Below are 27,689 nucleotides of genomic sequence, written 5' to 3'. Positions count from 1 at the left end.
AAAAAAAAAAGAAAAAAAAATGACAGCATGAAAACAGCTAGACTAAAGTAAATTCATTGTTCCATACTCAGCTCTTCTGAAATCTCACTGCCTGGTTCTTAAGACTCAATACAAACAGAAGCAGCGCCGACTAGGTCTCTTCAAAAGCTAACTGGGCACTTTCAAGATAGGTGTGCTTTGGTGCCTTCCCCGAAGGTGGTTGCCAATAATAAAACAGTCTCTTTTATTGGGGCGCCTGGGTGGCTCAGATGGTTAAGTGTCTGCCTTCGGCTCAGGTCATGATCTCAGGGTCCTGGGATCGAGTCCCGCATCAGGTTTCCTGCTCAGTGCAGAGCCTGCTTCTCCCTCCCTCTCCCTCTGCCACTCCCTCTGCTTGTGCTCTTCTGTCTATCTCTCTGTCAAATAAATAAATAAAATCTTTAAAAAAAAAAAAAAAACAGTCTCTTTTATTAAATACTTACTGTATTTTTCAGCGATTTGCATCTTCACGTCCCCCATCTTACTGTTTCCCTGTGACAATGATGTGTTAGGTCAGGTTTTCTTCTCTTTGGAATAGGGAAGAGAGAAACTAAGAAGTTAGCACTTCTTTTTCTAAGGTGCATGCTTGGTGTTGTCTCTGCCTGTGGTTGCTACCCCCACAGGTCCAGTCTCCACTCTGCTGAATGCTTCATGTGAACCATCTCAGTCCCTACAGTACCCTGTGGGTAGGAACTTTAGACCTCTTTGTAGGGAGGAGGAAACTGACATTCAGTAAGGCTGAATTATTTGTGGAGAGCTCAGGAGTGCACATTAAGATCCAAGTCCATGTCTCTAACTATACAGCCTTGGCTAGCATCTTGCACCAGAAAGTTCCCCAGGTCCCCCGCTTCTTCCTATGTGGGTACACCACTGCTTAGCCTGTCCAGAGCCCTAGCAGTGTCCATCTTGGGCTCCTGCCCCTCGTTCTCAGAGAAGACCCCCAACCTCTTCACATTACCATTGGAAAATTAAAGAAAGTATCTTTGATTCAGAGTCTCAGAAGTTCCCCAGCTTAAGAAATGCTGCTTTTTTTAACTGCCTCTGAATCACTCACCTTTTCAACTAGCCTCCCCCCTCCAGGCTGCAAGTGGGGCAGGTAAAGCGGGAGAACAGAGCAGCAATGAGCCAGCTTCAGCCCTGAGTCAGTGATGACTCCCAGCGGTTTCTCCTCCACAGATTAATCACCTCCAATTATGGCTTCTGACTGGGCCTCAAGTCATTCACAGCATCGCCTCCTTTGTCTGACCCGCGCCTCCCTGCCATCAGGCTGCCTATTTGTCCAGAATGCTGTTGCGTGCTACACTTCCCAGCACCCCAAAAAGGTACCCCAGCAGCCAAGTGACTCAAGAATAAGGACTCCACCCTCTTCCCCCTCACCATCTGCTCTCAGCACTATGAGCCTTTTGGGGGCAAAAAAGAAGAGGGAACATGAAATTGCTCCCCTCGGGAGCCTACAGATGACTATGAACCCTCCACTAGCTGATTGGATAATACCTTGTTGTGTTTCTCCTCAGCACTGACTAATAAAGCTTTTTCTCATTTCCACTAATTACCCCCTCCTCACCGAGAAGGATGCCACACAGCCCTGGAGGGTGCTCCATGGCTCACCCCACACCCTCACCCTCTCTTCCCTCTCTGGCCCCACAGGAACACCTGCTCCCTCCCACCCTGCCAACAAAGCCCGGGGTAACCGAGCCCCTGCTGCCTTTCTGCTTCCTCTTTGCAATTCCTAAGCATCCTCACTTTGGCTGCTGACCCAGGCACATGGGTACCTAAGATACTGTGCCATCTGCCCACCTCAGGGGGTACCACACTTGGCTCCCTGCCCTGAGCTGCCAGCCAGGGGCAATGCACCAAGCCCCCCAGGGGCATGAGCGAGAACTCAGTGCAGAGTGTGGAATACATCTCTGTAGCTTGGCTAATTTAACAAGAATTTTCCCAGATCTTGTTTCACTTGATCTTCATGTAATCAACTGTGATTCTTATGCACACTATCATCTGGGAAGATGTGGTGCATTATTATCCCTGTTCTTTAGAGATAGAGAAACTGAGACCCCATCCACGGATATGAATCACCCTCACTCAGCGAGTGGCAACCCAAGTCTAGAAATCGTGTTTCTCCACAATACCATGGTCCAGCCCTAGCATTAGGATTGTGAAACACTGCCTGAAGCCCTCGTGGGCATGGTATAGGAGCTTAGAATTAGGTAGACCCGTGGTTGAATCCTACCCGAGCTCTATTGTATTCGGTGAGAGATACTATTCTAAGCACTTTTCAAATACAGCATCAACCTTTGTCACTCCCACAACTTCCTTTGGGCAAGAAATTATCAGTACCCTCAGTTTGCCACTGCGAGAACAGGGGCCAGGCCACAGAGCTAACAAGGCACATCACTGGGGTCAGACATATGCACCCTGGTCCAGGGCCAAGCTCTTAAACCCTCCATGATGCTGCCCCTCACTTCTGCAACTCCTGACTGATTAAACTTGGGCAATTCCTTCAGTTTTCCCGTTGTTTCAATATTCTCATCTTCTAAATGGTGGTGGTAAGAGAACCTTTCTCCCTGGCGTTGTGTGAGGTTTAGATGGGAAGATGTGCATAGTGTATATAAAACACCAAGCTCAGGGTCTGACACACAGAAAACACTAGTGATTAGCACAATGAACCCCACGGCAAAGCTGCAAGACAGAGGAGAGTGAGAAGGACAGAATATTTAGGATGGCATTAGAAGGAAGACTCCCAGGTCCCTATTCCCAGAGGTTCACAGTGGGGCAAATGGCAAATCTTAGGGCACTCTGTAGACAGGGACCAGGTAGCATGTCATCTGCTCCCTGGCCATCCTCATTCCTTTTTCTAAGCATATCTCTCAAGCTTGTCTGATAACCAGGATCTAAATTAACTGAGTCTGAAAAGCAAAAGGCTCTGTAATTAAGGTTTTTACCTACTGGGGACCTTAGTCATCTTTGAGAATCGGATAAAAACTATAAACCCTTTCTCTAGAAAAACCCACATACACCCAATACACAAACTTGTTCTTCGAAGTTCAAGGATGATCAACAGATTGCCAAAGGTCCATCTGACCCCAAGTTTAGCATCCTTATAATTATCATGGCTAAGCTTGCCAAGCCTTTTCTTTTCCAACTTCTTACCTTGGCGTTCTCTCTCTCTCTCTCTCTCTCTCTCTCTCACACACACACACACACACACACACACAAAATCCCTAACTACCCCCCCCACCCCAACGCTTCCCTGGACACTGCTCCTGGCCAGTGCAGAAGCTACAGTGGTAGTTTCTCCGGCAATGATGATGGCTGTTGCTAAGGGAGCCAGGAGGCGGTGGGGGGGGGAGCGGTGAGTGGGCAGTAGCCCAGCAGGGCAGCACCCCCCCATATAAGTCTGAGCGCCTCAGGCCCTGGAAATGGTGTTCCCAGCTGGCTGCCATGGCAACAGCAGGCTTGGAAAAGTATTCATCATGGTCTGGACAGATTTCTCCAGCTTGCACTTGCTCTTTCTTCTCCCTAAGTGGCTAATTGAGGTTTGAAAAGGTCTGCTGTGAGTGGGCAAGGGGCACAAAGGGCAAAGGGCTGGTCACATGTCCTAAATGCAGCAGGCTCCCTGGGGAGGCTGAAAGGCCAGGGAGGGTCTGAGCCAGCACCCAAGCAGACACCCAGCAACTGCTGGGGAGGCAGCCCCAGAACACAAAGATATTCATCTCTCTTCCAGGGACCTCTGCCCCTCCTCCTGCTTGGAAGAACTCACTCCTTGCCCAAGTAGTCACCCTAGGAAGGAGACCTACTGGCTATGTTCAGGTAAGCCAGCAGCCAGGTGAGATCTGGTCACTTCCAGCAGAGCCATTCAAGAGATGCAATGAGGAGAGTCAGGCTGATGGGGAGAGGTTGAAAGATGGGGTATAATTTAAATGAGGCTAAGGGACAGATAAGGTGAGAGGTTAATGGAGCAGTTTAAAGCCTTACCACAGTGTCACCAATTCACTGGTCTGATTGTAGGTGGTTTTAACGTTACCATCATCTAGAAGTACCATCCGTGTTACCATGTATTGGGTGGTGATTAAATGGTGTGCCTATCTTGACTTGATCTTCAAAGCAACTTTCTGAGTGAGAGTATTGTCCTCTTTTTACAGATGGGGGAACTGAGGCTTAGAGAGTTCAAACCACCTGGGCAAGTCATGCAGCCAGAAAGCAGTAAAGCTGAGACTTGAACTTACATCTGTCTGCCTACAGTTCCCATCTCTTACTGCAGGTAGCAGAGGGCCTGGTGTGAGTGTGACCTCTTCACCTCTCAAGACAAGAGCAAGCACCTCAGTTTGGGGCTTTGGGGTTCAGAGCCCTTATGGCCAAAAGTACCCCCTGCCACTATGCATTCTTTAACATGTGGTTTTAGAGCAGCTTGATTTCTTTCGAACTCCAGGATCTACTATGGTTATCATTTTGCATCGTTGTTTTTAAAGCATGTGTACAAAAGTAGAGGGATCTCATCTGTGACCCAGGGCTCTAGTTGTCAGGCATGACTCCCAGGGGGTTCCCATTGGAAGAGGACCCTCGATGGGAATCACTGGGCTCCCCACTGCCAGAACAACCAGGGAGATGGGGCACCTCAAGGAGGTTGACTGGTCTTCTCTGTTCTCAGAAGCTTAGAGTGCAAAGGGAGTTGGCTGGGCCCCTCTGGGATTATAGAAGGGAAGGGAATTAGCATTTAAAAGTACCTACTATATTCTAGGAATTCTCGAACATGTATCTGTTTAATCTTCACAATAACTCTTTACGGTTGATATTATTATCACCTCATATTATGGAGTGAGCTCATAAAGATCAGGTAATTTGACCCAGGGCAAACAGAACTTCAGCCCAAATATAATTGGCTCCAAAATCTGTCTGGTTTCTGTTCCATTCTCTGACCTCCTGTGGATACTGGTTGCTCCTCATGGCCTTTTGAAGCCAGGAATCCTCAGTTCAGCCTCTGAGTGGGGAGTCCGAGTGGTCTTCTTCTTCCTGGGGCTCCCTCACCCCTACAGAAGATGAGCATCTTTCATCCTCCAGCTACTTTTATTTCTCTTTTCCCATTCTTCTTGCCCTCCTGTTTCCATCCAAACAGGAGATCAGGAGTCACAGTCAACAAGCCAGAAGCCAGAGCGCGGCTCTCACCCCATGTTCCTCCAGCTACAGGCAGAGAAGAATATGGGGTTCCTCACCAAGCCCGAGTGCAAAGGAAGAGTCACCAGGGAAGCCTGGAGATTGGGGTCTCCATCCTCAAGCTGGCCTTGGCGCAGGCTGTGCCTTCTCCAAACCTTCCTCCCTGATCTCTGCTTCCTTGGGAAGCTCTCACAACTGCAGGCCCTGCTGGGATCAAGGAGGAGGCGGGGGTGGGAAAGTGAGTGCCCTCGCTGTACCATTCCTTCTCTGGGATGGAGTCTCTCAGCCTGCATCTGGTGTCCCCCTCCATACCAGAAGTAAGACCTTAAGCTCACTCTGTTTTGAGTGTTGTGTCCCATGTTGGAATCAATTTTTAGGAGGTAGTTTGCAGTCCTGGGAGGAGCTCAAGACTAGGAGTCAGAGACCTTTGCTCTGTTCCCAGGTCTGCCACCAACAAGCTGGATGATCTTGAGCAACTCGCTTGGCCTTTCTGGTAATCACTGGACCAACTAGCCCCTTCTAATAGTCTACATTGTTTCTCTGAGCTCTGTAGCTCCGGATACCCATTCCACATCTCCCACCCCAAATCAACAGTCCCTTCTACCCCCAACAGTCAGATGTCCTTATCCTATCCAGACCTGCTAAGCTATAAAGAGTACAAGGCAGTTGGTTTGTTGCTATTATGATTTCTTTTCAGGCAGGAAGTCGAATTTAAATTGCGTCCCAATCAGGACAAACTCTGGGATGCTCAGGTCTTCTACACAATGGATTATATAAAACCAGCTCACCTCTTATTTCCCTCTCTCTTTGTTCCTGCTCTTTTCCAATCACTCAGTCAAGTCAGTCAATGTGTAATAAGTGGATGTGTCTGCAAGGCACGGTGCAGAAATGTAATCCAAAACGACAAGGTTCTTGTCCAGGAGGAACTTACAATCCCATAAGGATACAACCCAGACAGGAGCATTAAAGGCAAGCCTGCTGCCCTCATGCAGTGAGGAAGGACAAAGGATTTCTCAATGCCTTTTAATGTTTCCTTTACCCACTTTCGTTGTTAATTTCATAGTGATATCATGTATCTGATCCTGCCTTCTGCCTTCTTATCTATGGAGGAAATCAAGCTGCTCAGAAACATCCATCCCCTCTCCTGCCAGGGCCTCACCTTCCTACCTGGATATGTTGACCTAGTTTTCACAAATCTGCAATGCAAAGGCAAGGGTTTGAAGGCTGGGATATGCGGTCTGCGTCTGTCAGAGTAAATGATGAGACTACATACAGATGGAGGTTGTGGAGACAGTGGAGATCTGCCCTCCTCCCCGCTGAGGTCCCTTGGCTGCCAGGTGTCTATGCTCCAAGTGCTTTCTCTGAATTCCCTCATTAAGCTTCTTAGAGGGCAAGTGCTACTTGCTGCCTCCCTCTTCTCCTTTAGTCCCGGACACCTCAACATCTGCTCCATAAATAATAGCTTCTCTAGAGCTCTTTATAATTTACAAAGTGCTTCACTTGTATTTTCTCATTTAATCTTCTCAACAAAGCTGTGAGATAGGATTATTATTGCTCCTTCTTTACAGATAAGAACCTGAGGCTCAGAGAGACTTAGTGAGTGGCCCAAGACCTCACAACTGGACCCAGCTGATCTGCCCCTGAACTAGACTGAGCTCTTTTGGCCCGAGATGCTCCCTCATGGTCTTCTACATGAAATCAGTGGGAGAAACTGCTCCCCTCCCTTGGATCCCCACTCTCCTAAGATGTCACAGCGCCAAGCTCTCACTCCATAACCTTGTACTACATGAGAGCCCGGAACTCAAACACAAGAGACAGGGCTCAGCAAAGGAGTGAGAACAGATGAGAGTCAAGGGCTATGCTGGTGCCCACTCCCCACTTGCTGGTCTAAGGACCAGACCAGTGCAATTTCTTTGGTGGGACTGTTTAAAACACAGAGTGGGTTTTGAAGGGTTTGTTAGTTTTGGTTTGTTTGTTTTTTGTTGTTATTGTTGTTTCTGGACAGAAATAAAAAAAAGAAACATTAAGAAAAAAGTAGGTCATTGGCCCAGGAGTCCCCTATGAAAACAAGAAAGTACCTGGGTATGGAAGAAAAGCCAAGCCAGGGAGACAGAAGGTAGGAGTCTCAGGGCAAAACTGTTCTCTTTGGCTCCTGTAGGCAGGAGAAATGGTGTCGGGAGCTTTCCCTGGAGAAGAGGAGGTCTGTCTACTTCACAGCTGCTAAAGGGTCCCACAGTGGGGCCTCCAGGTGAGTCTCTGGCTGGAGAGCAAACCTGCCACCAGTCTACCTTGGGTGGGGGCTGAGCTGACAACCCCCAGGATGGCCATAAAGGAGACGGCTGCATGAGGAGCACTCCGGGAGTGTGGAGCAGAGTCAGGAGCTGTGGGGAGGGCTGTGACAGGCCAGCTCCAGTCCATTCCTACATGGACCCCATTTCTGAGCCACTTTCCAGCCACCTTGAGAATATACTTGGCTACTTTGTCAGTGAGAGACAGATACCAGGGAGTCAGGCTTACAAGGAGGTGTTCAGGAAGTAAAGAGAGGTAAAGAAATGGGAAATATGGAAGAGACATGGGGCAGAGAGAAGGACTGGACCCCAAAGATATAGGGGAAAGACAGACAGGTGACCTGAAGGTGGGACACAGCATGAAGAATAAAGCAGGGAAGGAATCTTGAGGCCAGATGATGAATGGGCAGAGAAAGGAGAAGGAGAAACAATGGGGACTAGGGGAGTGACTCATTAACATGTGAGGACAAGAGGACACAGTGCTGCTATCCCACCTCCCACCCCTGGCGGTCATCATAAATCTAACGAGAACCAGGAGAGGACAAGTCACCAGCACTGGCCCTTCTCCCTCCTCTCTCCTCTCTATCGTCCTGGCCCCTGGTGGCCCTGGGCTCAATTTCTCACCCGGGTCCTTTACTGCTTTCCACCTCTTTCAGGTTCTTTCTGTTTGTTCACCCACCATAGTCAAGGGGCTGAAAATCCCGAAGCTGAGATTCTGCTTCTAGTTCTGCTCCTCGAGTGCTGGGACACACTGGTGGAGTGACTTCCAGTCTGAACGCCACAGTTTCTTCGTTTATGAGCCTCCCATGGGAGTTGTAAGGGGATAAGAGAGCGGATGTAAAAGGATTGTAAAATCACCAAAGGATCAGACACTTTAGATCCTAAGTTTATTTCCAGGACTGAACTCGTCAAATCCTTTGAAGGGGAGACTCTTGCCCCAGACGCTCTGTGCCCTCTTCCATGTGTCCTGACTGAGGCACTATGGCTTGTCTGCCTGGCTTCTACACACCTGGCAACTGCCTGATCCCAAATCAGAAGAGCCACGAGTGAGCTGTGCTTGTGGGGAAGAGCAGGTGGGTTTACCAACATTTCCCAGGCAATTAATCCAGACTGGGGTCAGAGACAGGGCCCTAGAGTTACAGCCTCAGAAGTTTTATTCCTGAAGCAGATCTTTTAGCACATAGAATCATCTAGGTAGATTCTCAAGGAGTCACTGAATATGCATGAGAGAGAGAGAGAGAGAGGATATGAATAAGGGGAAAATAGCAGAGAAGCGAGAGGAATGGTGTATAAAGACAAAGGGGAAAGAAGACCTCAGGCACTGTGTCACCAATGTGGTTGGATAGAGACTGGGGGAAAGGCTAGGGAGAAAAGAGGAGCAGGAGGAAGGTTCTGGGAGAGAAATAAAGAGGCCAAGAGAGTAGAGCCAGGAGCTGGTGGCGCAGGCAGATGGAACAACAGAGACAGAGAACAGAGCCAAAGGAGTGGGCACGCAGCGAGGCCTGGTAGCCAAGCCCTGTGGGTTTCCGTGGGAAGCAGATGCTTCCAGGGAGCAGCAACCGATGGTCCCCAAGCACGTGGATCCTTGTTGACTCCAGGCCCAGGGCAGCATCCTCGGCAGCCAGCCTTAGCCCGGAGGAGCAACGCCGGTCCAGAGAGGCAGATGAATAACAGCCCTGCCACTATGGGGCTCCAATGCCTCTCCTCCATCCTCCTCCAGGCTCCACCATCGCCTTGTGAGTCCCAGGAAGCCATAAGCCATCACGCTGGGGAGGAAGCGGGCTGCACTGGAGGGGTAAGTGTGAGCCACAGCACTGTGTGCTAGTCTGTGCATGGATGTGCAAGCTGGTGGAAGGGGCGGGGAGGTAGAGCAGCGGCTCTGGCGGCATGGAGCTTAGTGCCAAGAGTCTGCGATGTGCTGGGGTGGGACTGATCCCCAGCAGGGTACTCCTGGCCAAGCAGTGGGGGCAGGGCCATTTCTTCTCCTCTGGGTACGCACTGTGATCATCCTGCAGCTTCCTGCTACCACCATGTTTTTCTTTTGCCCAAGCCACCAGACTGCCTCAGCCCCTTCTCTGCAGGAAGGAGCCTGAAGAACCCTGGGGGTCTGGGTCAGAAGAACCTTGGGGCTTCCCTGGCCTCATTCCCTCCTACCAATGCTCACAGGTCACTTTCCATCGGGGGCTGCCGACAGCAGTATCTACAAGGCGCTGACTTGGGAGACCCCACCCCCACCCCAAGAATGCTGCCTGGTAGGAAGGAAGCTCAGAAGGAGCCGGAGAGAGAGGTTTTCACCGGGACCTAGCCATCTTCCCAGTCCAAAGGCCACTCCCATGCTGTCCTCCAGCACCCGCCTCAACGCCCCTTTCCAGAGGTGTCCCCAGAACACGGCAGTGACCCCGACGGCAGGCTCCCCAGCTGTGCCTGGGTCGCTCCCACAGCCCGGAGTCCCACACTTCTCCTACACCCCAGGTCAAGGGCTCCTGCCAGTGGCCCCAGAGTAAACAAGAGCTGTGCCCTGGGAGGGAAGTGGTAGAGGGAGGGGAGCTGGGTGTGGAGCACAGCGTTGGCGTGGAGGCACAAGTCACTCAAGTGAAAGACAGGTACCACGGGAGCCAGATGGGCCAAGCAGCAACAGAAGTTAAGTAGGAAGAGACGGATAAACAGCAGACACCAAGCAACCAGCCAAGCATATGCTCTGCAAGCAGGCGACACAAGCACCCAGTAGGGTTTTGGGTGGGGGAGGGGACACAGACCCACAGGGATGGGGACATAGGGTTTGCTGTGGGCTGACTATTGCCTGGTCAGAATTAGGGATCTAATCTTTCTCCGTGGAGCCTCAGAATAATGGAGCGCAGCTGTGCTGGCAAGGAAAAGGCGCATTTGGCAGGGTGGGGGGAGGGGAGCTTGGGCGGGCTGCCCGAGGGATTGGTCTCCGGTGCAAGAACCAGAGTCCCAGACAAGGAAGTCTGAATAGCCAGGTGCCAATTCCAAAACCCCAAAGCAGAGACCCCTAAAGCTGAGTGAGATTCAGGACACTGCAGAGAACCACAGCCTGGCAAAGCCGGGAAGTCCTTCAGCCCTGCAGGTGCCGGCTTCCCCGCTCTCCAAGCCCATCTAGGCTGGAGCCCTCAGTCTCGGTGATGTCATCCCTCTGAGCTCCAGGCAGGGAGGGGGTGGAGCCAGGCGGGAGCTTTGCAGGGTTTATAGGCTCCGCCCCCAGACCGGCTCTGCTTCGGGTCCCTGTCGGCCCAGCCCCCTCCCGGCCGAGCTTCCGGGCCGGCGTCTGGAAACCTGGTACTGCTGCAGAGCAGGAGAGGGGAGGAGGGTCATGCAGAGTCACCCCTTGCAGAAAGCGGGGCCTGCGCAAGGGAAAGACTTACCTGAGGCCCACTTCCACCACATCCATGTTCATTCCCATGTTCACTTATGGGAGCTCGGAGCTTCCAAGGCCCCTTAGCCCGCTGATAGGAGCCCAGTTTCCTAGTACCCCAGCCTCCACCCCCTTCTCCCCGCAAGCATGTCCAGAAATGCTCATGTGCTCTGCAAAGTACCAGGTCTCCACTGGAATTTCTTCTCTGGATACTGCTCCAGGGAGGAGTCACTGAAGGAGATAAGTACTACCCCAAGTTTGTTAGTGCTGAGCTAAAGAAATAAAAGCTGCGAGCGGAATCTGAGACTATTCTAAGCCCCAAATCTAGACAGCCCTCCGGCAGAATGGTCCCTTCACCTCTCACATGCTCCTACTGGACAAAAGCCAGCTCTGTAACAGCTGCTGGCCTCTTTGCAAAGCTGGTATTGGCCTCAATGTCCTGCCTCCCCTCTTCCGGGGCTGCCCTAGCCTGTGCCAGGCTCTGTGGCTTGGAGCATTGAGGACTCACTCTGGGCTAGGCAAAAATTGGCCTTCCTGTGCCCATCTTAGATGTCAAGGAGTTATTTGGGGGTTGCCACATACCTAGCTGGGAAGCACAGATAGAAGAATCAGCCCCAGCCTGGTCTGTGAAGGTCACCGCACCACAGGGGCTGGACACAGCTGGTTGGCATGGCCCCAGGGCCCAGGAGTGGAGAGAAGCTTTCCCAGGTGTAAGCTTGGGAGCCAGGCCCACGTGTGCCCTCGTGCCCAGGGCAGATGCTTGGCTCAGTGCCAGGGATCCTTGGCTCTGTGACCATGATGTGTCTAGGACAGACAAAAGTGAGAATGGGAGTGAAGAAGGAAGAAAGGCAGGACCAGGAGTAAAATTTCTACTTTGATTCCTTGAGCCCTGGACTAGGAGCCTTTGGCAAGACCAGCACTAGGACCAGCTCACACCAGGAAAATGCTGCCCTTCCCTTTGCCAGTTCTTGGACTCACTCGTGAAACGAATTGCCCTAATAGCCCACAGTATCATGCACATTACACTTTCAGACTGCTTTCTTATGTATCAGGTTTGATGCCCATAACATCACCATCATGGAAATAAAGCAGATGGTATTTTAATCCATTTTATGGATGAGGAAACTGAGGCTGGATTTGAGTATCTATCTATTGAAGGCCTCACAAGGTATGTGAGGTTATATAAAAATAAATGAGCAAAATAACTTATTAAGAACCCAGGCTCCTAGACTCCTACTCTCATAACACCCCCCCTCCCCCGCTGTGACACTGCTTCACACAGGAAGAGACACGACTAGGGGAAGAAGTTTCCACCTACGGGATAGCTGCTCAACAAAGGGGTGAAGGAAGGAGAGTGGAGTAATTGTGCATTGGAGCAAATTGTCACCTGGCATGTGGGCCTCTGACAGAGGAGCACGATGTGTGTGCATGTGGACACACAGCCCAGTCTCCAGGTGTGTGCACACGCTGCTTGTTTCAAAGGCTGAGTTAAGAAAGGGTATATGCATGAGATTGAGATAGTTCATAGTTTTATACATTAGCATATACACCGATGGCAAATGCATGTACAGGAAGAAAAAAAGAAGAGAAGGATGTGTTTATGTGGAGATGTGAGCAGGGTCTGCATGTATTTTTCTGCTAAGGAAAACATTATACAGACAGGTTCACAACGTGTCTGTGAGCACAAGCCTGGTGTCCTGGGTGTGCAATGTGTCCCGGTGTATAGGCATGGGTGAGTAAGTGTGTAGAGAAAACTAGCACCAACTGGAGAGAGCATTTCCTGGAGCTGAGTCAAGGGCTTCTCTGTTCTCCTTTCCAAGGCATTCTTAGAGGGTCTTCCTGCCCGAGGCAAAAAGGTGAGCATTCCTGAGCCCCCGGCTGCCCCATGAAGCTTGTGCTACCTCACCCCACCTCAGGCCCCCCTGCTCTCCCCTCTCAATCCCACAGAGGGCCTGAGCAGATCAGTTATAGCTAATAACATTTAAATTATGACCTGAAGGTGCTGAGGAGGCCCTGGGAGAGAAGAAGGAAAAGGTGGCATGGATTTCAAAGGAGGGACTTGGAGTCAGCAGATGTTATCACTTGGTGCCTGAAGTATCCAGTCTCAGAGTCAGACCCGGAGCCCCCTGATTTGTGTGGAAGGCATGGCTGGGCCAGAAGCTTAAAGGCCACGGGTGACACTAGGAACTGCCCACTTCCACGCCCAGGGGGCAGCAAAGACCGGCAGCCCATCATATCCTGGAGCAGACATGCTATCCTCTACCGTCTCTACCCAGCTCACCTTTTTGTGCCCCAACCAGAGAATGGGAGGGGAGGGGCCTCCTCTGTGTGGGGCCTCCTCTGATATCTGTAAAGAGTTCAAAGGAGCTGAGAGCCCTTGCGAGATCACATGGGGGGGGGCAGCTACCCAGGAAGCCCCCGGTGGTACCACAGAGAAGCCCACTTCCCCTCCATCGCGGGGTGTTTGGGCTGTGCTGAGCCGTCCCCCACAGAACCGGGATTTATAAGGCTGTAACCTCTGCCAGAGCAGGCAACCTCAGCTTCATTCACCATGAATGGGGAGGGGGGGAATAAATTCTAAATCCCAGGAGCAGCTACTGCAGCCCTGGTCCCAGCAGTCAGCTGCAGGGAGAAGCAGAGTGATGCAGGAGGAGGAGGTCCTGAGCTCCGGGGATGACCAAGAGCACAGCTTAGACCAGCAGCTGGAGTTTTCCTCGCCAGGGCTCAGGTCCAGCCCCTTTGAGGGCTGCCACACCTGGAGATTCTTCCTCCCTTTTCCCCTCAGTAAAGGACACACCTGTGTGGCACCATGACAAAGATTCAGGGCACATCAGAGCTGGAAGGAACCTCAGCTCTGCTTTAGTGTCCCAGCCCTTTGTCACTTCACAAACAAGACAAAAGATACCCCGAAGGAAAGAAGAGACTTGGCCAAAGTCACCGAGCTCATTGGCAGCCACACCAAGATTATCATTTAGGATTTTTGCAAATGGATATTTCTATAGTTTGGTGGAATTTAGAAATTTTTCAGAAAGTTAGACAGTCTGAGCTAAGCAGCCAGCTTCCCCTCATCCACACTGGTAGAACACTGTGATTACAATTCAGCTACATAGCTCTGCTGCGAAATGCAGTGGTATATCCCCCAGTGGAGGCCACACAGCTGCCTGCCACTCTTAAAACAGGGACTCTAAGCCCAAGGTCAGTGCACCGGCTTCCTGGGCTCATGAGCCCTTCAAATTGTAGGCAGATTTTTGAGTGTCTGTGCTCTAGATATTTTTCTGGAGAGAAGTTCACAGCTTTAATCAATTTATAAAGAGATGCATGATATGGAAAAGGTGGAGAATCATAGTCTTAAAGCATCAGGAATCCAGGCTCCAGAGAAATCAGATCTTAGCAATCAGTTGCTAGGTGCCTTAGCAGCATTCACAGACATAAAAGGGTTGGATTATGCTTCCCTAGATATATGACTATATATTTTGCAGTACAAAAGAGCTTCTAAGCTCTAGAATATAAGTTCCTCAAGGGTAAGGTTATTATCTATTTGTTCACCTATCTGAGATATCAGCCTGGGTCAGGGCCTGGAGCAAATACAAATTTGATTAATTTATTAATCTATACAGTACTTCTCTTCCCATATCCAATGCTGCTTTGTCTCCAATGATGATAAGAATTATAACAGGGAAGCCTGAGGTAAGAAGTGCAAGAATTATTTTATAATTCAATGTTGAGTTTCTGGACCTTTTTCATCCACTGTTAAAGGCTGATCACCTTGGGGAAGTCGAGGCAGTCGACCCAAAGCCCAAATTTAGATCTCCTGATGCAGTTTGTGTTGCGTTCCACAACTGCCCCAGACCCTTCCGGGAAGCTTACTCCTCCAGTCAGAAGGGGAGAGCTCCAGCAAGCAGGGGCTTGTCTAGACCCTGGACCTCAGGAGTCTGAGTTCTCCATTGTAAAAAGGACAAGAATTCTAAATCTGGCAAGGATCAGGGTAGACCCTGGCCTCAGGACACAGGCTCCAATTCCTCAGCCTCTTGATCTTCTGTTTGATCGTCATTCCTTGTCCCACTTTGCAGCTTCTACAGCTCAGCTGCTAAGCCCACTGGGGATTAAGAAGTTGGGGGGAGGGAAGGGGAGAGAGCTCACCCTGGAGAGGGTGGCTTTCTGAGGAGGGAAGAGAGGATGGGGTTCTCAGGGCCCCGCTGGGCCAGCTTTCCCCCCCTTCCTCAGGCTCACCCCCGTAGGCTGGACCCTCCTTTGGAGAGACGTGCTCTGAGAGGTGCTTATGCAGCTGTTGCCTCTGTCTCGTCCTAAAAATAGCCTCCTCTCAGCCCGTGCCCGCTCAGGGCTGGGCCAGAGCTGCGCTGAGGGTTCACCGGCAGGCGGGACCAGAATGTGGGGTGGGACACAAGTGCCCCCACAATGGGGAGACAGGAGGAGGGAGGGTACCACCTCAGGACCTGCCTCTTGACTCTGGGCTTCTCTGGTGCCCCAGAAAGTCCCCTAGAGAAGGGACAGGCTTTCTCATCCCTGTGTTTTTGAGGGGACAGTGAGGCACAGAAAGGCTAAGCCAGCTAACCGGGGTCATGTACTAATACCTAACGTTTAGGAAGACCATACCACATGCCTGTTTCCACTGTTTTAAGCACCATTGACATAAATGGTGACATACCTCCCTATGATGTAGGTATTGTTAGTATTGTTCCCTTTGACAATCAAAGAAATGAAGGCCCAGAGACATGAACTCCCCAAACTCAGAGTCAGAAAGTGGGGGCAGGATTCCACCTCAGGCAGCCCCCCACACCCCCAGCCACAGCCAAGGCCGAGGACCCAGCCCACCCAGGACACAAAAGGCTGAGGAAGAGGAAACGAAGTCCCAGAGTTGCCCCAGAGGAGGGCACCCCAAGTGAGATGGGCATGGTTGCCTAATATCCACCTTCTAAAGAGTTCATTATATATAATCACAGACACATGGCATTCCTGGGTCCACCACCCAGCAGCCACTTGGTCAGATTGGCTTTGAATTTTTAGGTAAATCCTCTCTAGCTGTCCCATTCACCTCGCATGCTGCCACTTTCCCCATTTTCTGAAAAGGCTCAGGGACATGGTGCCCAGCTAAGTCCTGGGGAGTAGGGGCCCCAGAGACTCAGTCAGTGGATCATGCTTCTGGGCACAGGCAGGTGGGGGACAGCTAGGGACCTTTTGAGCCTGTGTGATGTAAATGCTTAGAATCGAGCAGATTTGGGCTTTACAGACAGGGTGGACAGAGGATGGAGGGAAGGAGGTAAAGGGGAAAAGAAAGAAAAAGGAAAAGAGGAAAGGAGGGAGAAAGAAGAGGTGGGAGAGGGGGGAGAGAAAGAAAGTGAGCAAAAAGTGGGTTCTCAAGACTGGCTGGCCACCCTCTCTAGACTAGAGGAGGCTAAGAGGGGAAGGCCTAGGCCTGCGGAACATGCATGCAGGCAGGGGCATTGGAGAGAAAGCCCTGGTGTCAGCAAGAGGGTGAGGAAGGAGGGGACCACGGTGGCCTCAGGATCGCTGGATGCTGTAAACACTGCTTCAGTCCTGTCTCCTCTCCAGTTCCTCTGTTGGACTTGCCTGTTTAAGGCCCAAGCACACATCATGCTCCCGCAGACACTAACACAATTAACAAAACACATTCATAAATCTTGCATGGCATCCGGAGCTGTCTCCTCTCTCCCCAGCACGGGGGCCAGCTCCGGAGATCCTGTGCAGAGAGCTGTCTGGCCCTCCAGGATCAGAGCCTCCTGAAGAAAGCAGTGTAAACCTTAGTAGGACAGCAAGACCACCTCGTCCTGCAGGAGCCCCATTATAGGCGGGGACCAGGAAATACTAAGTCAGAAGAAGCTAGGAGAGGAGGTGGCTGTGAATATGTGTTTGCAGGGGACTGGGGGAGTGGATCATGCCTTCCAAGCTCCAAATGAGAGCATTCCCCAGAGGCCCACAGAATCACCTGTTTGGGGGATATTTGACCTCTGAGGACAAAGCAGGAGAGTGTATGACACCGAGGACATCTGCATGAAGGTATGTGCATGACTTGGTAGTGTGATTGGGTGTTTATGTTTTGTGGGGGGTGTGTGTGTGTGTGCACTCAGTCTGGAAGACTGGTGACTCACTAAAAAAGGGAGCTTTCTGATCTGAAGAGCTTATTTTCAGCTATTTTTATCTCCTCTTGTCTCTTGGCCCTTTTCTCCCCCTTGTCTTTTTCAAATGTGGAGGAATTTGGGGGCTATGAATGCTGTGTGTGCCCATGTGAATTTCAGCTTGAGCCAAGAGGTGGGAACCACCCCCTCTGGAAGTGCAGAGATGAATGCCTAGGTGGGATCTGCAGGTGCACAGTGGGGACACACTGTGACACAGAACATCTTATTCTGGTATGTCCATGTACAGGCATATAAGCAAGTGTGCGTGAAGCCAGAAAGGTCCCTGGACGTTTCCACACCGCCAACTTGAACCTGTGGCCATGGGCACAATCCTGGGACCCTGTCTTGGAGACTGGCCCTGACCCCTGCATTTTCTCTCTCTGCCCAGCCACCCTCACCTCTAAAATGTTGACATCTTATCAGGAAGGCCTTTCTCTGCTCTGTCAACAGGGAGTAAGAAATGAGCTGCTAACTGGGCTTCTGTTATGACTCATTCCAGCCCATCCTGAGGCTCACCTACCACCTTTGGCCCTGAGACACTGCTTCCCAATCCAGCAGTGGTCCAGCCATCTGGGGCCAGCTTGTGCCTGGGTTGGCAGGGCAGGGCTGAGAGATATATTCCTCCTTGTGTGAGCTCACTCTTCCAGCCCATAAAGAGGAAGATGAGCGGGAGCTCTCTGAGTGCCCTGCCCCAGAAACCCTGCCTGCAAAGAGAGGTCACTGTGGCTCCCAGGGAAAGCATTCCAACGTGTCCTTCTCTCCCTCCAGTCCATAAAGGGAGCAGGGCAGAGAGCAGACTGCATTCTTGAGGGTTCTAGAATGCCCTCAGGTCCCTTGATGTTGAGTCTATGGTGAGATGACCATGTACATGCACACATGCTTCTGTGACAGTACAGGAATTCACGTGTTGACAGCAATCCACACAGCCTGTGGCAGATGCTCTCGGTGTCACTCCACACACGTATGGGCCCCCACTGCCAACCTTCCCACATGGGCTTGCACATCGGCACCAGTCACCATGGGCACACATGTGCACGCTCACTCCTACTGGACCCCATGAGAGCTAATGGGAGGATTCCATCATGATAGACAGCCTGAGGTCCACCACTTCCTTAAGTCTGCGGTGTATGCATGGCTGAAAGGCCCCCAGCCAAGGGGGCCAAAATCCAGCCATTTGTGGCTCCTTGAGCCATGTACTCTTCTGAAGGACCACACCAACCGAGAGGAGGAGCACTTTGGCTAGTTTGTCTGCCCAAAGGCACTGTAGCTCCTGGTGTCCAGTGAGCACTGGGTATCAGCTCTCGGAGGAACTGGCTATCTATTCGCCCACCCACTCATCCCATTCCACAAGCATTTGGGGTGCGTGTGCTCATGCAGGTCATCATCGCAAAGGAGGACAAACCAGAGTCCCCAGACATTCACGGTCTGGCAGGGAAGACAGACATCTGTACAATTAGCCTGACAGATTGTGCCACCAAGGCTGTGTCTGCATGAACTGCAGGGAGTCATTACTTCTTCCTGCTGGGACCTGGGGGCCTTCCCAGAGAAGAGGGCAGGACTTTTGCCTCTGCCTTGAGTGGTGAGTAGACTTCACCAGGGTGAAGAGGAGTTTATGTAGGGGAGGCAGAGTGCAGACGGTGACTAGGGAAGGGCGTGGTGAGCGGCAGAACAGCAGGCTAGACAGGGCACATGAAGGAGAAATCAGATCCTGCCAGCAGGTAGCCTGGGTTCAAATCCTGCCTTTGCTAGTCTGTGGCCCTGGCCTCAAGAAGAGATTTTGAATTCTCTCTCTCTCTCTTCTTACCCCACTAGAAGGAAAAAGTCTTTGCCATTCTTGAAAGATCTGGATGTCTTCCAAATGGGCGCCTTCTAGGCACCCATACAATGGGCATACTAACAGGGCCTATCTTCCAGCAATGTTCTAAACTTAAATGAGAGAATCCAAGGGAAGCTGTTAGCACAGAACTAAGTAGTTTTGTACTAAGTTATTAGCCTCTTTTGTGGCTGAAACAGTGGCTCTCAACGGGGGCAATTTGCCCCCCAGAGAACATTGATCAATATCTGGAGACATCTTTGTTGTGAAAACCTGGGAGGCAGGGTGGGGTGCCACTGGCATGCAGTTGAGAGAGCCCGGGATGCCGCTAAGCATCCTGCAGCGCCCACCCGAGAAGGCCCCACAACAACACAGTATGCAATCCCAAACGTAAATAGTGCAGAGACTAAGGAGTTTGCCTCTCTCCTGAAGACAATGAGGTGATACTGCTTTCTAAGCAGAGATGATGTAATGAAATCTAAGTTCCAGGAGGAAAATCCCATCAAAGTGTGACACACTGAGGAGGTCAGTCAGGACCCTATGGGTCTGCAGAAGGGGCTTGAGCGGCAGCGTGACCGGCGAGGGAGCACCAGGGCACAAACTTGAGGGGCATGGGAGGGAGGTGAGGATTAGGAGAGGTGGCTGGGTGGGGAAGGAGGAACAGGCATGGGTCTGGTCGTGGGGCGTGGGGTGCTCTGAAGCTTGTGGGACTGAGCCAATGCTGAGCCAATGGTGATGCCGCCTTTCACTACAGCCTCTGAGGAGGAGGCTGTTTGGCCCTCCAGAATGAAAACACCTCCATCAATCGATGTCAGCCATGTGCCCTCCATGCCATCTGTTCCCACTCCTCCCTCCCCACCCCCACGTGCCAAGGACCGCTCTTCAAGAGGCCACTCACTACACCTCTCAGGGCCCAGGAGAGGTGGGCATCCTGCTGTGCCACTTCTCCCTCCTTTTCCTTACAGTCCCCTTTGAATGGATGGAGATGGAGACCCTCAAAGAAGGAAGGACTCCCCATGGCCCTAAGCTGACAAACCACAGAACGAGGATGACCACTCTGGGCTCCTGATGTCCAGCACCTGTCCATCTTTCAAGACCCTGCAGCTCCTTCGGCCTGCTGTGGGCACAGGGAAGGGACTCAGCTCAGAGACTGAGTCTCCTTACCACCCCAAGTCCCCGTGTCCCCTCAAATGAGCCCTGAAGACAAGTGAAAGGAACTGGGGAGAAACCCCAAGCAGTCAATACATCAGCAGGTGAGCACGTGACGTGTCCTGACTTGTGCTCAGGGCTGAGAAAGACAGTAGAGCCATTTAAGATGTCATTCCTACCTTCACAAATAGTACAAATCTAATTGGGAGGGCAAGACGAAGAGGCAGAGGACAACCAAAGGACAATTAAAAGGCCTTGGTAGAACATAAGGAGCACTGGATAAGGACTAGCCCAGAGTTACGTCCCAGTGCCTTGGGACCTGAAGTAGGTCCCTTACACCTCAAAAAGCTCCAGCTACCTGATCCATATAGATTACTTCTAGTTGTCTGGCTTAGGGATGGTGGGTTAGTCCTGATCGCCCGAAGCACTGTGTTGAGAAGGACTCTGAGGCAGCATTCAGGCTTAGAAGTGCTGTGGTTAATTAGTGCTGCCTGGGGTGAGTGCTAACAGAATGATGGCTGCTTATTAACTACTCCTGAGTAAGAGCAACTGACCGGGATCACTTGTAAGGACTCTTCCAGCTCTCAAATTCTCTAATTCTGTGATTTAAATGGTACATTTCAAGGTACTGGCTGGAAGCACAATAAGTCATGGGAGGAAGAGCTCTGTGTGGGTTAGAATCATCAGAGAAGGCTTTGGGAAGGAGGCGGCACTTTAGCTAGGCCTTGAAGTGGGGGAGTGTGAGTAGCTGTACAGGAGGTGGGAGGACATTTAGATGCATGTAAATGGGGCTGAGCATGGGCTGTTCTTGGTACAGGAAGGAGGAGGCCAGCATCACTGGAAGGCACTGTCTTTGTTTGGGCAGATAAGATTAGATATGCAAGGCTTGGTCATAACCGAAAAACAAGAACTAACATTTATTGAGAGCTTACTATGTGGGAAGCCACAGAACAAAGATGACTTTCCACAAAATATTTCATTCAATCATCACAACACGCCCACAAGGTAAGTCCTATTATTAGCCTTCTTTTCTAGAAATGGAAACACAATTAGAGACATGAAGTGACTTGCTCAGGGTCACACAGCTAGTTGGAGGTAGAATCAGGTTTTCAGCCCAGGTAATGTGGTTCTGAAGTTTGCAGGTGTAACCTCTCAGTTCTGGTTTCTTCCCTCCTCTTAAAAGTGGGGCAGTGAGGCAACCCAACAGTGCAGCTGAAACCTCACAGCTGAATCTCTGAGGTCCAGAGAGAGGGCAGAAACAGCTGCATCTTGAAGAAGGAAGACCTAGGACATCAATCCCATGAACATACCCAAGCCAAGAACGTGGCAGCATGGACACAGATCACAGTAAGCACGAAGCACCATGGATCCGGGCTCCTGGACACTTTCCCCAAGCCCTAAATAGTCTACTGGATGATGTCCCAGCACTGCAGATAAGGCAGCAGGGCATGATATTCCAGGGATTTGGGGCTCAGCATGTGAAGGTAGAAATAGATCCAACCCTGCTCATACCACAAGCTCAGAAGCAGAAGGTGGCAGCCTTGAATGAAGATCTCATTTCAGAGTTCTTAGCTTAGCGCTGCCTTGGCCCAGGGCTGCAGCCTCTGGCCACCTCAGCACAGTCCCTCCCTGGCACCTGGTGGTGTGTAGGGGAACTTCTGTCCCTTCTCCCTCTTTTCCTATCCCTCTCTTGTCCCTTCCTTCCTTTCTGGGTTCAAGGGCAAGCCCAGCCTCTCCCCAGCTCTTAGTTCAGTGGGACCCAGGGAGATACTGCTGTGCATCTCCCTGCCTCTAAGCCCCTGAGCGGAGGGAGAGACTCATGTCTTCTCATTCTTTCTTCACCACTAATACCGCTTGTCCCCGGCCACCCAACAGCCCTGGACCGTGCAGACATGACTCAGAAATCAGGGGGAACAGTAAGAAACCAGCCTGGGAATCCCCCAGCCTTTCTCACAATCTCCCTCTCTGCACCCCAACCCTGGCTCTCTGTCTCAGCTGATTAAACTCACTCTCAGAACCCCCTGGAGGCCCTTCCTTCTAGCTTCTCCATCTGGCTTCAGGGAGGCCTCTGGCCCCCACTGCACTGAGGAAGAGACAGAGCCATAACAATGGACTGGAGGCTCCCACAGACCACCTGCTAAACTCTCACTCTTGTTGTCCAGAATATGCTCATTGGCTAAAGACCTGATTTTGTAACTCTCTTTCTAGAACTTTCCTCCTTTCCAGACCACTGGACCACAGTGGCCATCCCCACTGTCAGAAAACTCATCTCATTTTCCAACTTTTCTCAAATGCCTCTATTCTTTCTTGTTCTGGGGATTAGCAGGGTCTAACTGCCCCCCAAGTGAGGCTATTCCTTAGCACCCCACCCCCAGCAAAAATAATTCCCATCTTACCTCTTCTAAAACTTACAGTCCCAGCTCCTTGGGCCTGAGGCACAGAAAGAACACTTTCCTTCCAGCCAGTAAGTGGCAAAGAAGAGCAAACCTGGGCTTTTACCTTGTAGAAGCCCAGTGGAAGGCCCCACAGCTCTCCCCAGCCCCCTGAGCTTTGCTCTTTCTTCCCAGTGGACCCAATGGCCCGGTGTCCTCAGTCAGGAAAATCCCCAGCAGCCAACCTCTCCTCTCTCTGGCTTCCTGCTCTTCTTGTGTAACTCTCTCCATTACATGGGTACACACACCCAGTCGTTGCAGGCCTTCTCTGGAGCTGTCCCCAACAGAACTCACATTGGCTCCAGTGTCAGGGGCAGGACATGCAATGCCGGGTCTCTCTCTGTCTGGAGAGTGAGGCCAGAAAGGAGCAGAGGTAGAGATTTTCTGCCAGCAGCATGGAGAGGGGTCACAGCCCAGAACAGAAGCCAATGCCTGCCCATCACCTGCTGCTCGGCTCACGCACACACTGGAGTCCTGGGGTGCTTCATTCTCACAGCCCGTATCTGCTGTGGGGCTTACAGGACAGAATGGGACAGCCCCCCAGAAGGCATTGAGGCATTTTCATGGAATTCATGAAGATGACCCAAACCTTTTTCCAGTGAGAATATATGTCATGGTCTTCAGGCCTCAAAGGGCTACTTCCTACAGGAAGGGCACATCACCTGGCTGGTGGGTAGGAAGGGCTGGAATAGGTGAGTGCCACGGTGGGAAGAGTAGCAACCGTTCTGACCCCATCATACCCAGTTACATAAAGCTCCAGCTGACTTGGTATAAACTATGACTAAGAAAACTTTCCAAAGACAGTTGGTGGTCCTCCACCCCCCTGCAACTGGTGAGAACTACCCCCACAGAGAGCAGAGCAGAGATTAGGGCTCCTAGCTCCATGGCCCTGACTCATCACACACACAAACACTCCCCAACACTTTTTCCCAAAATGGTTCCCCTCCTACCCGTCCACCCTCCTACCCGGGCTGGGTGACAAAAATGAACACCCCAGAGATCTTGCCAAGTTCTGGGCCAGGCTGAGCCCAGGGAACATAACATTCTTCACAGAATGAGGAAGCCAACTCTCCCACAGAAACAAAGTCCATTCAAGGGAAAATCACCACTGACTGACCCTACTATGGTCACTGCATTGTTTCTCAAATAGCTTGGACTACCTGCCCTCAAAAAAGAGCTCAAAGCGCTGAAATCATAAAATATTAGAGCTTAAAGGAAACCTAAAGGTCATGCTTAACCCCTTCTCTCCTTCCCTATTTCCATGCATCTACTCACACATTCACCTATCTAACCATTCATCAAATAGTTATTGAGTTTCTATTATTCGCACGTACAGTGCAGGCAATGGGGACCTGATAGAGGCAGTCTCTCCTCAAGGAGCTTATCATCTAGAGGGTGAGAGAGGCAGGTGAAAGGGAAGTTGCTACAGTGTGACAGGTACCACGACAGGAAAGACACCTGTTCCCAGGTGGGCAGGGCATCCAATGGAGTGGCGGGTGGGGTGTTCATGGATGCTTACTGGAAGGAATCATACCTAGGTCAAGATACAAAAAAGAAGGAAATCCCATTTCATTCAGTAAGGGGTCTATTCAGCACATAATATGGTCAAAGCACAGTGTTAAGCATGCTACATGAAGATGAATGAATTGTAGTATCCACCAATGGATGGGGGATACAAATTAAGCTACAAATTACCAGTATATACTATGAAGCACCCAAGAGAAGGACCCATGGAGCCCTAGGGAGAATTTAAGAAAGAGTGACAGGAAATATCCTGTTGGGAAATCAGAAAAGCTCTGTGGAAGAAGTAGAAATTGGACTTATCTTGGGAATGGATAGAATTTAGAAGCACATATAGGGTGGGGAAGGCATTCCAAGCAAAACTAATGGTATCAGCAAAGCTTAAGACCCAGTGATGTCTGTTTGGGTGAATGAGAATATACCAGTTTGACCAAAGCTTGTAAGATGAAGCAATGGTAGATGCAGCTTAAACATAGGTCAAGATCTTATAATAAGGGACAATTCTTAAATTTAAAGCAAAGCCCAGAGAGGCTAGGCAATTTAATCAAGGTCACAGTTCGTAGAAAGCAGGTCTTCTGGATTCAACTTCAAGGCTCCGTCTACAGGTCCTAAGCATGCAGGTTTCTCCCCTTGCCATGATCCAGCCCCCTCTCTGATAGAGGAGCACTGTGGCTGACTCCCCTATCCCCTTGTTGGCAGGGCTCTCACTGCAAAGCAATCAGACCCCAGGCTAGAAATCCAGGCTGCTCTACTCCCTCCCCTGCATTTTTTAGATGAATATGTAGATTTTCTTAAAGAAGGTAGAAGAATCACCCTAACAGACTGGGTTAGGTTCTCACTTTGGCCCTTGCCCAGCCCTGTTTGAAATATCTGGAATTCCTATAGCTAGTGTCCTTTCCTCTTGCTCCCCCCACCGCCTCTACACTGACCTGTGGTCTTTAGGGTTAAGCCTTTATTTTTTTAGGTACAGGCCTAGTTCTATGCTGGAGTCCACATGGGTGTTTATGACTGCAAGCTCTCAAAATCCTGGGACACTGTACCTAGAATTCCCTTTGAACAGTCAAGCACAGAACACCAAACAACTAAGCGTCTGAAGCTGGAAATTGGCATTAAAGGGCAGGCTTGTTGGGGGTAAGAGATTGTAATAGTAAGAACCAGCCACAGGGTGGTGCCATGAGGCTGACGGAAAGGTTTGCCCAGGCTGGAAGCAGATCTACATTCCTGCCTCAGCCGGTGGGGGTTCAGAGAGGATAGCTCTCTCCTAGGAGAACCGCAAATCAGGGCTGGCAGCGGGATCCAGGAATGCGGGGGAAGACTCACAGACGCAGTGTTTGCTCTTTGCTCTCCTCTTCTCCTTTTACAAGCCATCTGTGACCAAGAGCCGGACAGGGGGCACCTGAGAGCCATCGGATTTGGATTGTGCTCTAAGGGAGGGGGAACAGTGGTGGGGGCTCTGCCTCGCATCAGGAGGAAATCTGTGTGGGGGTGGGGGTGCATGTCCATGTCCTTGAGGTTTGAGAGATTGGTTGGCAGGGTCAAACATGCTTTCTTCTTAGTCTAACAAACTTCTTGGAAATAAAGCCAATTCCAGGAGGGAAGCTATACCCTGGACATTTGCTGCTGCCCCAGAATTGGACGTTTTAAGGGGCTATCCTAAGAGAGGGTCTGGATGCTTCTAAGAAGTACAGGAGAGTTTCCTTTCTGTTATCCATCCAAAACTTACCCTACACATAAACCATACAAATCAAATATTTCTCTTAGCTCAGTTCATATCTGTCGTTAAATATGCATTTCTACAAATGTCCTTTTCCAGACATCCCTCAATAGCCTTCTACAAAGTACTGCTGAGAAAAACATCTCTGCACGCACAGTTGCACACATATCCATCTTCCATGCATCCCACACATACCACCCTGTCTCCAGGTCTGCTCACACGAGGATCCCGCACGGAAATTTACATACATATTTCTCCACACAGAAAGGCAAAAGCGCGCGAGTGCGCATACACACACACACACACACACACACACACACACACACCAAGGTGGTAGACACAGTGTAATGCAGAGACCAGAATAACAATACCCTTGCAGGGTGAGGGCCAACACCATTTGACCTTGCAGTGGGAAGTTTGTTTCCAACCTACACATACTGGTTCTGAGCTCATCTCTGGAGAAACAGAGGAGAGCTTATCAGAATCTGACTGCAACATCTCCCCAGCTATGAGGACGAAAATTACGAAAGGAGAGGGAACTTTTGATTTGGTGTTTTTTTGCGAGGTCAGCAAAGTGTGAGGTAGCTGCACCTAGTCTCAGTAGGGGCCAGGAAAGTTAGCCTCAGACCTTTGAACTCGCCCTTCACAGGTCAACCAAGGGTCAGGGTGTTTGTTGATGTAAGAAAGAGAAATTAAGTGTGTGGATCTGTGTGTCTGAGGGTGTGTGTGTAAAAAAAGAGAGAGCAAGGTGGGGAGGAAGAAAGGAGAAAACCAGAGAGGTGGAAGTAAGGAACTGAGAAATGGTACAGATTGTTAAAAAAGAAAGAAAAAACCCCAAAATGGAGTCATATGCCCCCCACAGCAGCAATCCAAGACTTAGTTTCCACCTCTCCCAAGAATGTGACCTTAACAGTCCATCTGAAATTTCCTGATCAGCATTAGTGAAGTTATCTGCATGATAAAAACCCTTCTTCACAAAAAACGATGTCCTGGCCTGAAACAATCCATTCTTTCCTTTTACTGGTAACTTCTTTGCCCTACCCTCCTTTCCATAAAAACCTTCCATTTTGTACAACTCCTCAGACTATCTCTCCATTGGCTAGGTGGGATGCTGCTCAATTCATAAATTGCTTAATAAAGCCAATGAGATCTTCAAACTTAGTTGATTCTTTTTTAAAGATTTTACTTATTTATTTGACAGAGAGAGACGGCAAGAGAGGGAACACAGCAGGGGGAGTGGGAGAGGGAGAAGCAGGCTTCCCACGGAGCAGGGAGCCCGATGCGGGACTCCATCCGAGGACCCTGGGATCATGACCTGAACCAAAGGCAGATGCTTAACGACTGAGCCACCCAGGCACCCCAAACTTAGATGATTTTTTAAACAAATTTGGTAGTGGTGGTGGGCTCTGAAGCAAACTTCTGATGGTATTCAGAAACAACCAGATAAACAGGCAGGGAGCCCAGAAACCCTTTTGAGTTCACGGTCTTTCTCACCTTTCTAAGGGCCATGGGTAAGTTTCAGTAGTTCTAAGCTCTGTTTTCTTTGCACTGAACTCCCAATCTAATTGGCTTTCCTTTAAAGGGAAGGTCAATTTGAGCAGGCTGACAATTCTGCCTGGAACCATGTCCCTAGCCTTTCAAACTGCAGTTCTCCAGGAGGAAAACCCCAAACCTTAGCTCTGTCCCTGGATTCCACAATGGGAATTCTGATGCTTTAGCCTGCAACTCCTATGTGTTTGGCATCCTCCCCAGATTCCACATTAGGAATCTCTGGCAACAGCTGCAGTTCTGCATTTGTTTAGCATCAGCCCGCAGTCCCCATTCTTTGGGGCCTGCAGGGTCAGTCTGCTCCCCATTCCTCAGATTATTAGTGTGACTCCAGGACAATGAAAGGCCTAGCTAAAAGAGATGGGATTTTTTATTTCCAGAGAGTTGAGCATGCCACTTTCTGGCACACGTACTTACTTTATGCATAAGAACTGTATTTCCATAAGTTGAAGGTGATCTAGCAAGATGGCAAAATTTTACTAAAAAGAACCTGGAATTCCAATGGCCATTATGGGGAACATTCCAAA

At 50.4% G+C, this 27,689-nt stretch overlaps 1 long non-coding RNA gene across 1 annotated transcript; it reads left to right on the top strand.

Annotated features, from left to right (window-relative positions):
* Positions 1-16,005: 16,005 nt before the first annotated feature.
* Positions 16,006-26,829, top strand: LOC115939977 (uncharacterized). Its single transcript, XR_004074756.2, has 3 exons — positions 16,006-16,866; positions 19,764-20,051; positions 21,131-26,829. It is a non-coding gene; the product is annotated as an uncharacterized LOC115939977 (long non-coding RNA).
* Positions 26,830-27,689: the final 860 nt, after the last annotated feature.

This window comes from Leptonychotes weddellii, chromosome 11 (genome assembly GCF_054177405.1).
Source record: "Leptonychotes weddellii isolate Sample4059 chromosome 11, ASM5417740v2, whole genome shotgun sequence".
In the NCBI taxonomy this organism is placed as follows: domain Eukaryota; kingdom Metazoa; phylum Chordata; class Mammalia; order Carnivora; family Phocidae; genus Leptonychotes; species Leptonychotes weddellii.
Note: the sequence above shows the minus strand (reverse complement) of the source record. Positions and strands in the feature narration are given on the sequence as shown.